At 43.1% G+C, this 12,921-nt stretch overlaps 1 pseudogene; it reads right to left on the reverse strand.

Annotated features, from left to right (window-relative positions):
- Window positions 1-7,210: 7,210 nt before the first annotated feature.
- On the reverse strand, window positions 7,211-7,329 carry LOC133363469 (5S ribosomal RNA; annotated as a pseudogene).
- Between the last annotated feature and the right edge of the window lie 5,592 nt (window positions 7,330-12,921).

Consider the following 12,921-nt stretch of genomic DNA (forward strand, 5'->3'; position numbering starts at 1 on the left):
GTTCAGCTGGCAGCAGCCCAGCTCTGAATGGGGTTTGGATCTGGCGGACTTTACACCGGTTTACCTTCTGCCAGCGTAAATTACACCGGCTCCCATGACTCAGGATTGCTCCCTATGAAGCTGCAAGGAGGAACTGCAGAAAAAATCTTACCCATCACTGCTTGCAGAACTATATTAACGTTTTGCTCCTTTCAGCCCCGTCAGTCCAACGGAGCTGAACGGTTTGCACAACCAGCCAGCAGCCCTCCATTTTCTGAGGCAATAATTGTTTCCAGTGCGCATGTGTGTATTTTAAAACATAAAAATAATAATAAATATCTAAATATATAGATACTTGCAGTCATTTTCCCCCTTCCAGCAATTCTGATTTGCCACAAGGAAAGCAATGTATTATCAGTATCTAATAGGGGCAGTTGTCTCTGTGTTGTTTAATTCCCTTCCTGATGCTGTCTGACTAAACCCATGTTTTAAGTGAGCAAATATATTCAAATATTCAAAGATATGGAAGAAGTAATAACACTCTTGCTTAGTCTAATTCCAAAATCATCACAGTGCAATAAACAGAACTCCCCTTAAAAACCTGGAGAGAATGAAACAAGATCAGACAGAAATGCATATAAATGAATAATAACCACTGATACATTCAGCTCTCAATCTTGTATAAATATAGAAAAGGCCAGTCTGTCACGCTACACATTGGGAGGCAGAAACCAAGTGTTAAGAAAGTGGCCTGAATAAACAATTAGTCAGATCCTAGTCCCCTGGCACAATATGAGAGTGGTCAGTCTATTTTTATCGCTGTCTATTCTGGTTGCATCTTCAGATATTAAAGCACTGGTTGGTTGGAGAACTGCATTGCAAAATTCAAATAAGTGCAAATTTCAAAGGATGGCTGTGTTTCGGTACTATGAACATATCATCATCATCATCATCACTGACCCTAACCTTCCTCATAGGGTTGTTGTGAGGATGAAATGGAGGGGGAGGAGAATCATGTACACTACCTTAAGCTCCTTAGAGGAAAGTGTTGCTGCTGCTGCTGCTGTTATATTGTTGTTGATGTTATTGTTTTTGTTGTTGTTCACACTTATATTCCACCTTTCCTCCAAGGAGCTCAAGGTGGTGTCTATGATTCTCCTCTCTCTCCATCTTACCCTCACAACAACCTTGTGAGGTAGGTTAGGTTGAGAGACTGTCACTGGCCCAAAGTCACCCAGCAAGCTTCACAGCTGAACAGGAATATGAACCTTGGTTTCCCAAGTCCTAACAACTCTCAGCACCGTTAACAAAGTACAGTTCTTAGGATTCTTTGGGGGAAGTCATGACTGTTTAAAGTGGAATGACACTGCCTTAAATGTATAGTGCAGATGGGGCCCAAATGTGCCTATAGGCCTAAAAAGGTGGCAACTAAGGTTGCCAGGGCTCCAGATTTCGCCCAGAGACTCTGGTTTTTTTGGGAGGTCATCTCTGGGTCTCTGGGTGAGTCACCTTAATCTCTGGACTCTTAGCTTTCATTTTTAAACAATTAAGTTTTTAGGTGGTCTGCTTGAAAACATATAAACCAAATTGTCAGCCCCCCCCCCCGGCAACTTCTGTTAATACTGGCTGCTCTAATCCCTTCCCTGTCGGTTTGTAGCTAATAAGTGAAGTCAGGGTTGTGATTGACAAGATTTGTTGACCCCCAAGCAACTGCTAAACCCCATTTCAAGTTCTGAGAACAGTTTCCTTTTCCTGCTTGTCTCACATGAGGAATTCAGTAAATTTATAGCTTTCAGCAGCATAAAGATTTCATTCTCTGTACAGGATTGGGACGTGCTTCTGAGTAAACATGCATAGGATTGCATAACAACAGAAGATCACAGCAGGATCTTGGTGGCATAAAAGTGCACATGCAGGGTTTTTTAATTACTTGAAAAAATGGCATATTATACATTTTATCTTTCAAATAATTTTTGAACAAGCGTTTTTAAAAGTGTACATGCTGCAGTGTTATACTTTTCTATTTAAGGAGTCAAACAAGTTTAAATTTTACTGGACTATTGAAGAGTGCAGTTTATTTGTCTTATTCATAACCTCTTTTGAAAACCTTCCCAATATGAAGCTTTGATCCTATATTCACTTTTCTGCAGTGCTAATTTCACATACCTGGGAGTTAACCCCATTGAATTCAGTAGGACTTACTTTTAAGTAGACATGGTTAGGATTGTGCTAAAAATCAATGGGACTTTTGAGTGAACATAGAGCAGGATTGTGTTGTAAAGCTTTTGATCCTTCTTTTTTTTTGTAAAGCAGTTAGGCAGAGCTTACTTAGGTGTCATTGTTTTTATTTGGCAGAAAACTAATACTTTTTTTAAAAAATGGCCTGCAATGGCCAACTGGTTTCGATAATAAACTATTAGATGGGGTGTATGTATTTTTACATCTCCAGTGTGTGTGTATACGGAATCAGGCCATGGTCTGAAGGCCTGGGGCTGGCTGGGGCTGATGGCAGTTGTAGTTCAAAAAAGTAACTTTTCCAAGCTCTGGACACATGCATTAGTGACATCGAGGCTTGATTACTGTAACACACTCTATGTGGGGCTGCCTTTGAAAACAGTTTGGAAATTACAGTTGGTTCAAAATGCCGCAGCCAGAATGTTAGCTGGAGCATGGAGCATATCTTCTGCCTCTGGACTCCTCTGCATGCCTGGAATGAAAGATGTTAGACTGACAGGCACACAGGAGAGAGTCTTTTCAGTGGTGGCCCCCAAGCGTTGGAATGCCCTACACCAAGAAGCCTACTCTGCTCCTTCCCTGATGGTTTTCTGGAGACTTCTGAAAATGATATTGTTCTGGACAGCCTTTGGGAGGGACTGAGGGTAGTCTGACACTGATTTTATGCCTTGTATGTTAATTTTTGTCTCTGTAGTCTCTTCAGTACCTATATGTATATATGTGTGTATACTCCAAGCAGCTATGGTTGATGCTTAATGTATCTTGCTTAATGACATCAGTAGGGCATGCCCCATGACATCACTAGGGCATGCCCCTAAAATCTCAGGGTTTGGGATGCTTCTAACCTAGCAGTGGCAACCCCTGCTCTAGAGCATTGCAGAATAGCCATTTGGGTCTTCTTTTAATAATGAACAGCTCCTTGTTTATCCAGGATGTGGACCCAAAGCAGCTATATGTTCTCCATTTTCGTGACATTTGCATGCCAGTTCGTATATTGACCACGTAGTGCTACATAGGCCTTTGCTGTGATCCAGCAGGCTCTTCTCAAGTTCTTTAAAGACCACAACCACAGGTTTATCTGGCTAATCTTGTAATGTCCCTCCACATTCCTCCAATGCACTCAATTCCCCCCTTTCAAATTCAACGGTAAATATTTTGCAGAACCTCTATTAGTCCTATAGAAACTTGTTCTCGGGTTCTTAGGTTCCCACCTCATTTTTCTCCATTAGGTGGATATTTGATGGGAACTCTAATCAGAAAATACTTCCTTCCATGTGAATTAAAGTAGTTTTAACTAAAGGGTTCAGATTCACTACTTATTGGAGGAATTAGTATTCCATTCAATGGCTAAATGGGCTGGTGCAATAAGAAGGGTTACACTGCCCACTGCTTGGTTTAATTGGTGTTAAATATGTGTGAGCATTCCCTATAGACTAGCTGCTTATTTTGATTAATGCACAGAGAGTAAGGAAGGGACATCCCTTTCTTTTTTTCCTCATGGGTCACAGTTTAATTAAATATAAAAATCAGTAGGAAATTTGTTAAAGCTGTCTCTCTCTCTCTTTCAAATACATGCTGCGTTTGAGGATGTTCCTTATCTTTGGAGATGGATTTCAGCTTTTCTTTTTTAAAAAAAGATTCAGTGTTAAGGATACTGGTGATGTTTGATGCTAATCCTACTCAAAATAGACCCATTGAAGTTAATGGACGTGGCTACCTTAAGGTCATTAAGTTCATTACTCTGAGTAGGACTTAGCTGAATACCACCCACTTTCTAGATATTAGAACTTCTAATGTATTTATGTATTAATTCATATAAAGCACCCTACAGTCCCACTTTTCTGCTGAAGGAAGGCTCCCCAGAGCAGCTTTAAAAGATCAGAAATAAGACTGTCCCTGCCCTCAGGCTTATAGTGTAAAAGACATGAAACAAAAGGAGGAAGGAGTATGAGAGAGGAAGAAAGAAACAAATTTGGGTACTATTTTTTAGTTACAAAGACCCATACAGCTGTGTATATCCCTTTTGACATGTCCTGCTGAAGACATAGTTATTGGGGGTGGGATCAGTGTGGTGCACGGCATTGAGGACAAGACCAATTTTCTTGAGGACTTTTTAAAAAATACACATGCACACAAACTGATGAGGAAATGTGGGGACTGAAATTAAGAATGGAAAAATGAGAAATCAAAATTGACAGATTTGCGCATTCCTAATCCACACCCGGAGCCCTTATTTCAGCAAAGCACATTATTGACACTCTACAGAGCACGTTCACTGGCTGCAGGCTTATCTAGTAGCAGTGAGTGGGCCTGCAAATCCACCCACCATTCTGAATTGCCTACAGTGCCCTGCAGAGCATCACGAGGGCATTGTGGAAAATTTAAATTTAGTGTGTGGCTTCTCAGACTAACACTAGGTGAGCCTAGAGTTGTGAGCGCCCACTGATCTAAGACATCACTAGCAGGGTTTTTTTCAAAGACCCCCCCCAAGCCTGGACCCCCCTTCCAGTGCAAATGGGGAAGGAGATGTTCAACATCAGCTGCTGCAACTTGCTGGGAATAGCAAGGCTCAGGACTGGCCAAGTTTGCTCTAAATCAGAGGTAGGAAAACCTTGTCAGCCCAAGGACCATCATTCCTTTGTGCATAACCTTTGGGAGGGGATGCGTTCCACTAGTGGGCGGGACCAGTGAAGAAGGTGGGCAGGGTCAGAGATAAAGTGAGTAGTGTGATATATGTAACTCTTCCCTTTGTACAGTAGGCTATCTAGTATCTAAAAGAATACCTTTCCCAGTATCAACCATCTTGGATCCTGCGATCAGCAGGTGAGGCCTTGTTGGTAGTGCCACCTGACCTGTGACAGGCCTTTTTCCACTGGTAGTTCCCCATTTGTGGAATGCTCTCCCCACTGAAGTGCATCTGTCTCCATCAGTATTGACTTTCAGGAGGAATTTGAAAAAATTCCTGTTTACCCAGGCATTTGATGGCTGAAGCGGACTGTTCTTAGCAACCCAAAGATCACTGATGAAAGAATATGTTTAGCTGTGTTTTAGAATGTTTTTAAATATAATTGTGTTTTGGGATGTTTTGAACTGTTTTTAGTATGCTCCAGTGTGGTGTAGTGGTTAAGGTGCTGGGCTACGACCTGGGAGACCAGGGTTCGAATCCCCACACAGCCATGAAGCTCACTGGGTGACCCTGGGCCAGTCACTGCCTCTCAGCCTCAGAGGGAGGCAATGGTAAACCACCTCTGAGTACCGCTTACCATGAAAACCCTATTCGTAGGGTTGCCCTAAGTCGGGATCGACTTGAAGGCAGTCCATTTCCATTTTCCCATTTTTATTGTTAAACTGTTTTGTTTATGTTTGCCACCCTGGAAGGGTGGAAGGGAGGAAGAGCAGGATATAAATTCAATAAATATAAAATTCCAGCCATGTAAAAGCCAGAGACTTCTAGGCATCCACAGCCATCTCTAATCTCCTTCCATCTAGGCAAGCCAGAGACATCACAGTTCAAGATCACAGTTCAGCTAGGCAAGAGCACTCAAGGAGCATATAGAGCAGAAGCAGGACTTACGTAGGATGTGGCCTCGGGATAGTCCAGAGGGCTAAACAGAGAGGTGCTAAAGGTCCTCCATCCCTGTTTTGCATCATTGAGATCTAGATTCAAGCACCAGGCTCAGAATTTTGCTAATTTCCCAACCAGCTTCAAATGCTTTTGCATGCTTACTCTCTCATCAGTGGCTAAAAGTAAGCAATTCCTCCGCAAAGGCAAGCTTTTTTTAAAAAATAAGAATGCAAACCTGCATCCCAAATTGTGGGCGGATGGGGGGGAAAGAACAGATAGGAAATCCTATTCACAACAAGAATTGAGACAATGAGTCTGCCACAGCTTAACACAGAAGCTTAATTTGTATTTTCAATGATTATTTATAGGTAGAGAGTTTATTACGAACAGGGTGTTCATCTGATGTGACGACACAATTAAATTGCTGCTTGTTGAGACAGGTTTCATGGTGCTTATTAAAAGTAAAGATAAATAAATGTGTGGAAACGGATGGATTTCTGAAGCTTGGTTTCCCAACATTGGGGTGGAGGGTGGTGACACTTAAAAAGGCGTTAACTCTTAGAACCCAACAGAACAATGGCCTAATCCACAGCAGAATGGATTCGCAAAGGGCTGGCTGACATAATTTATTAGGATTCTTCTTTTTAAAGAACGTATGTCAGAAGTCCCTCACAAGAGGCTGTTAAAGAAACAAAAGCGAGTCACTGATGAGAGGTGAAGCCCCGACGTGGATTAAGAGTTTGGAAGCAGACACGGAAGGAGAGGAGAGGAATAAAAATTCAGATTGGTGCAGTGAAAGTCAAAAAGGCCTAGGACGAGCTGTGCTATTCAATTATTTAAAAATGAGACTACAGAGAAGACAATAGCAAAGGGGCAAAGTCTTTCAGAATGTTCTCTCACAAAAGCATAAGAGCCTTGCTGGATCACTTGCATCTAGTTGCTAAAACCTCTGGTCGTTTAATCTGTTTGAATGGCCTGTGTGTGTCTTTTATCTAGGTATGTAGTTAAACTGGAAACTTTACTTTTTTTGTCCTCATTTTGTACTTGCCTGCTTTATGACAGAATTGTTAATTTGTTTGTTGGGCCTGTTTATATGATTTTGTAAATTTTGTATTTTTTTCTGTTTATTATTTTGCTCCCCACTCAGGGATTGAAATTATTCAGTGAAGAGCGCACTATCAATACTATAAAAATCATAAATAGTAGTCCTGCATCCTGCTCTCATGATGGCCAACGCCTGCAAGCAGGACCTGAGCGCAACAGCGCTCCCCCACTTGGGATTCAGAGAGAAAACTGCCTCTGATTGTTGTTGTTATATGCCTTCAAGTCGATTACAATTTATGGCAAACCTATGAATCTTTTTTGGATATATTCATCAGGTTTTCATGGTAAGAGATGCATTCAGAGGTGGTTTACCATTGCCTTCCTCTAAGCCTATGGCACCCAGTATTGTCAGGCAGTCTCCCATCCAAGTACTAACCAGGCCTGGCCCTGCTAAGCTTCTGAGATCAGACAAGATCAGGCATGTTCAGGGTAGTAGGGCCGTAGGCTTCAGCTGCCTCTGATAGTGGAGGTAAAATATAACCATCATGGCTAGTGGCCATTGATAGCCTTATTCTCCACGAACCGATTTCATACACAATTAGTTCCCTTCGGGTCAGGGGCTAAATATATGCCAGATCAAAGTCAAGGTGTCTGTTTTCGATGTGTAGCGCTCACAGAACTACAATTTCTAGAGTGGTTTAACAATCCATTCCTCTTCCCAGGGAAATCTAGGAATTGTAGCTCTGCGAGGGGAATAGAGATCTCCTAATGATTCTCAGCCCCCTTAACAAACCACATTTCTCAGGATTCTTTGGGGAAGCCATGACTGTTTAAAGGGATATGATACTGCTTTAAATGCATAGTACAGATGGGACCTTATTTAACAAAATTTATACATCATTTTATTGTAGAAATCTCTGAGCAGTTTACATAAAAAAATACATTAAAATGATTGAGAAGTCAGAGGTTAAATGCTTTAAATGTATCGTGTAGATGGGACCTGAGTTGGATACTACCGCTGGGTTTTTGTTAAAGTGTGGGAAGCTGAGGTAGTTGGCTACCAATTATTCAGATCGGTGCGCTCAATTATTTCATTTCAAAGAGAAGTCTTTTGTTTTGTCTTTAAAAAAAATCTTTCTGCGCTGATGGCTTTTAAAATAAAAAGATGTCACTTTAAAAGAATAACAATGAACAGCGCTCAGGGACGCAGCTGGCCATATCCCTGCCTTCTGCACATACAGGAAAGCTCAGCTGAAGAGCTCAGCTGAAGTCGTTCTGGTGTTTTAACAAAGCACGGGCACCCAGGAAAGCTACAGATTGCAGACCTGTGGAGAAATGGTTGGAAGAATTTATTTATTTATTATTTGATTTATATCCCGCCCTTCCTCCCAGCAGGAGCCCAGGGCGGCAAAGAATGAAAGACAGGACGCTCACAAATGCCTCTTGAATGCGTTGACAAAAACCCATGAGAAAAAAAAAACAATCCATGCTGTCACAGTGGCCAACCATATGCCTATGGGAAGCCCAAAAGCTACCCCCACTTGTGATCCCCAGTAAGTGGTATTCAGAGGCATACTGCCTCCAACGGTGGAGGGAGAACACAGCCATCATGGTTAGTAGCTACAGACAGTCTTCGCCTCTATGAATCTGTCAAATGCTCTTGAAAATCCTTCCAAGTTGCTGGCTATTGCTACCTCTTTTGGGAGCAAGTCACAGATATTAGTTCTGCTGTGGTGCTATGGAAGGGCTGATCTTGGTCGCAGAGCATCCGTCTTGTGTGCAAAAGGTCCCAGGTTCAATCGCTGGCATCTCCAGGTAGGGCTGAAAAAAATCTCCCATTCTAAATCCCTGGAAAACTGCTGTCAGTTAGTGTGGAGGGTGAATAGCTAGATGGACCAAAGGTTTCACTTAGCCTAATAGGCAGTTTCCTATGTTACTGAGCAGCAAAAACCCATGAGAATTTCGCCATAATTTTCTCTCCCCCTTGATCATTTTGGAACACAATTTCTTTTCTCAGCCATTGATGGAAAATTGTGGGAAGGGAATTTCAGGAGAGATTTTTGGCACAACAACAGTCAGGGCTGGCTTCTCAGTCCTGTGTTTTTTTAGATCGTGTTCCCTTTACTACATTTCCTTGTGCAAAGGGCCTAGCTCTTCTGTATCACCATTTATTGCATGCAAAGGGTGAGTAGCATATTGATATCCCTCCCCCTCCCATTGCTCTTGAAGGTGCCTGAGTAGAAGAATAATGATAAGGAGAGCAACAGAAAACAGGAACATATGAAATGGCCCCAAGAATAAGGCATAATTGGTCCAATTGGATTTCCACCTTTACTACCTATATGGGGTTATTGTCCAGATTGAATTTGGGCAAGCAATACTTAACAATAATTATTAACAATAATTATTAACAATTATTAACAAATAATTAACATTGAGGAATGTGAAAAATCCATGCTGGCTATAGTATACTGTAATCAGTATGGGCACTGGATTATGGGTATAGTATAGTGTATGCAGTATCAGTATTGGAGAAATATGATACGTGTGTGTGTTTGTCTTTAAAGAGATTTTATATGACCTCTGTGACTTGCATGAGGCCTTGTTTTAATACATAGTTACAAGCATGCTTGGCAGTAGTCGCTTGGTGACAGGTTCTGAGAGGAGAGAAACATGATTGGCTTTAAGATTCTATGAGTTGGGGCCTAGAAAAGGTAAGTTCTTTCTGATTGGCTGGAAGCTTCCATCAGGGAGTTAACTGTCAGTTGAGGGTTAGCTGTTGGAGAGAGTGGTTGGTGTTGGTGAGAGTTGGAGGGAAGACTTGGTTGATGAAAGTAGATGAGGAAGAACTGAAGCCTGCATTAGGAATGGGATCTGTTGGCCAGTGCCGGTTTGAAAGCATCCCGTCAACCTAACAGGCTGGCATTGATTTGAGTTCATTCTATATCCACTAACCGACCCATTTTTTCCCATTTGGAAAAAAGATCGTTATTAATATCAATGTTTTTAAAGCAAATATCAATATTTTGAAGGAAATATCAATTAATTATCACAATCCATGTTTTAGAGGCAGACTTTTAAAAATAAGAGCATTTTTAAAAACAGCCACAGAAATTCACTACATTAAAATCCGATCCTCAGCGAATGGGAACAAGCAAATTAATCAAACATTTGGTACCAACTCCGAATTGGGTGGAATTCTAGCACATCCCTAGCCTCCACAGGGCCACATCTTGTGAAGAACAGAAGGGGGCAGTGAGTTAGTCTGACGGTCCCCCTTGAAGAAAGGTCTTGCCAGAAGGAAGTGACACAAGTGGGGGTATAACCCTGGCTAAACAGCCAGGAGCACAACCAAAGGAGCTTTGGGGCACAGAGGCAGATTGGCCCCAGTAGTGGACTGGGATGGAAGTCTTTGGCTTGGGTGGGAGTTTAGGGATATTGGCCTAGAGCAGCCTTTCCCAACCAGTGTGCCTCCAGATGTTGTTGGACCACAATTCCCATCTTTCCTGACCATTGGCAATGCTGGCTGAGGCTGATGGGAGTTGTGGTTCAACAACAGCTGGAGCCACACTGGTTGGGAAAGGCTGGCCTAGAGGGAAAGCACTTAAAAGCTAGTGACAGCAACTGTGTCTCTGGAGTCTTCAGAACCTATCAGCAAGCACCTTTACCCCAAATAAGTAACAGTATTCCCCATTGTAAATAATATCTCTTTAATAAACCTACAACATAGTTCAAGATTTATACTGTCACTCAGTGATGGTGTCATCTCCCATCTGAAGCCTTCCATACCCTCTACTAGGAGGGTTTAAAGAAGTATTCTGTGTGAATTGGTGGCAGTGGAAGGATTAAGGAAGCCTTTTTTATGTGAAGTGAAGCTGAGAGACCAGGGGAATCCCTGACAGGGTAGAACAGTTAATGGGTTTGTATCTAACTAAGATCTGCTCAGAGCCGAGCCACTGAAATGAATGAACTCGAGTCAGCCATGGCTCTTAATGCTATGCAGGTAAGAACTATGCAGGTAAGAAGCCAGCAGGGGTGTGGGGGCTTTCCAGTGTTTTGCACCGCCTGCAGCATGTACGACTATCTGCCTGTTGGACAGAAGTCATGGGTGTGCTCTCGGTGCAATGAGCTCCTGGCTCTCCGGGAACGACTTCATTTCCTTGAGGCCAAGGTGGCGGACCTGGAAAAGCTGAGAGAGGCAGAGAGATGTGTGGAGGAGGCCTTCAGGGACGTTATAGCTGTGTCCCACTCCAACGATGATAGCTCTCCTGCTATCATGGACAACAATGGTCTCGGGGAAGGAGAGCATCCAGCTGAGGAAGAGGGAAACGATCCCTTAGAAGGGACCCATTCCTTGGGGGATGAGCAGCTATCCTCTCGTGCCGAGGATATATCTCCAGGGGGTGGAGGGATCCTTGTAGTGGGTGATTCGATCATTAGGAACATAGACAGTGGGGTGTGTGATGGGCGTGTAGACCGCAAGGTGTTTTGCCTGCCTGGTGCGAAGGTTGCGGATATCGCCCGTCGTTTAGATAGTTTGGTAGACAGTGCTGGGAAGGAGTCAGTGGTCGTGGTGCACGTTGGCACCAACGACATGGGGAAATGCAGCCGTGAGGTCCTGGAAGCAAAATTTAGGTTGCTAGGTAGGATGCTGAAAGCCAGGACCTCCAAGGTGGCTTTCTCTGAAATGCTACCAGTTCCACACGCAGGACCAGCCAGACAGGCCCAGCTTTGCAGTCTCAATGCGTGGATGAGACGATGGTGTCGGGTGGAAGGGTTTGGATTTGTTAGGCACTGGGGAACATTTTGGGACAAGCCGGGCCTGTACAAAAGGGACGGGCTCCACTTGAACCAGAATGGAACCAGACTGCTGGCACTTAAAATTAAAAAGGTGGCAGAGCAGCTTTTAAACTGACTGAGGGGGGAAACCCGACAGGAGCTGAGAAAGGTCCGGTTCGGAATAAACCTCCCCCCTGGGATAAAAACCAAAGAAATGATGAAATTTTAAAAGGGGTAGGCCTAGAAGTAGGCATTGTGAGAGCAGGGGCACAGGATATAAATTCAGAAGAGCAAAATTACCACAGGCCAAACCACAAGTGCCAAAAACACTTGAAGAGAGACACTGCTTACAAGTGCCTGTACGTTAATGCTAGGAGCCTGCGAACCAAGATGGGAGAACTGGAGTGCTTGGTCTTAGAGGAGAGCATTGATATAGTGAGCATAACGGAGACCTGGTGGAATGGAGAAAACCAGTGGGATACGGTTATCCCTGGATATAAACTATATCGGAAGGACAGGGAAGGACGTATTGGTGGCGGAGTCGCTCTATATGTGAAAGAAGGCATTGAATCCAGCAAGCTCGAAACCCCAAAAGAGGCAGACTCCTCCACAGAATCGTTGTGGGTGGTGATACCATGCCCCAGGAGGGACTTAATACTGGGAACGATCTATCATCCCCCTGATCAAAATGCTCAGGGAGACCTTGAGATGAGATATGAAATTGAGGAAGCATCCAAACTAGGAAATGTGGTAGTAATGGGTGACTTCAACTACCCGGACATAGACTGGCTGCATATGTGTTCCAGTCATGACAAAGAAGCAAAGTTTCTAGATATTCTAAATGACTATTCCCTAGACCAGTTGGTCATGGAACTGACCAGAGGGACGGCAACCCTGGACTTAATCCTCAGTGGGGACCGGGACCTGGTGCGAGGTGTAAGTGTTGTTGAACCGATTGGGAGCAGTGACCACAGTGCTATTAAATTAAACATACATGTAACTGGCCAATTGCCAAGAAAATCCAACACAGTCACATTTGACTTCAAAAGAGGAAACTTCACAAAAATGAGGGGATTGGTAAAAAGAAAGCTGAAAAACAAAGTCCAGAGGGTCACATCACTCGAAAATGCTTGGAAGTTGTTTAAAAACACTATATTAGAAGCTCAACTGGAGTGCATACCGCAGATCAGAAAAGGTACCGCCAGGGCCAAGAAGATGCCAGCATGGTTAACGAGCAAAGTCAAGGAAGCTCTTAGAGGCAAAAAGTCTTCCTTCAAAAAATGGAAGTCTTGTCCGAATGAAGAAAATAAAAAAGAACA

Source organism: Rhineura floridana, chromosome 8 (genome assembly GCF_030035675.1).
Source record: "Rhineura floridana isolate rRhiFlo1 chromosome 8, rRhiFlo1.hap2, whole genome shotgun sequence".
Taxonomy (NCBI): Eukaryota; Metazoa; Chordata; class Lepidosauria; order Squamata; family Rhineuridae; genus Rhineura; species Rhineura floridana.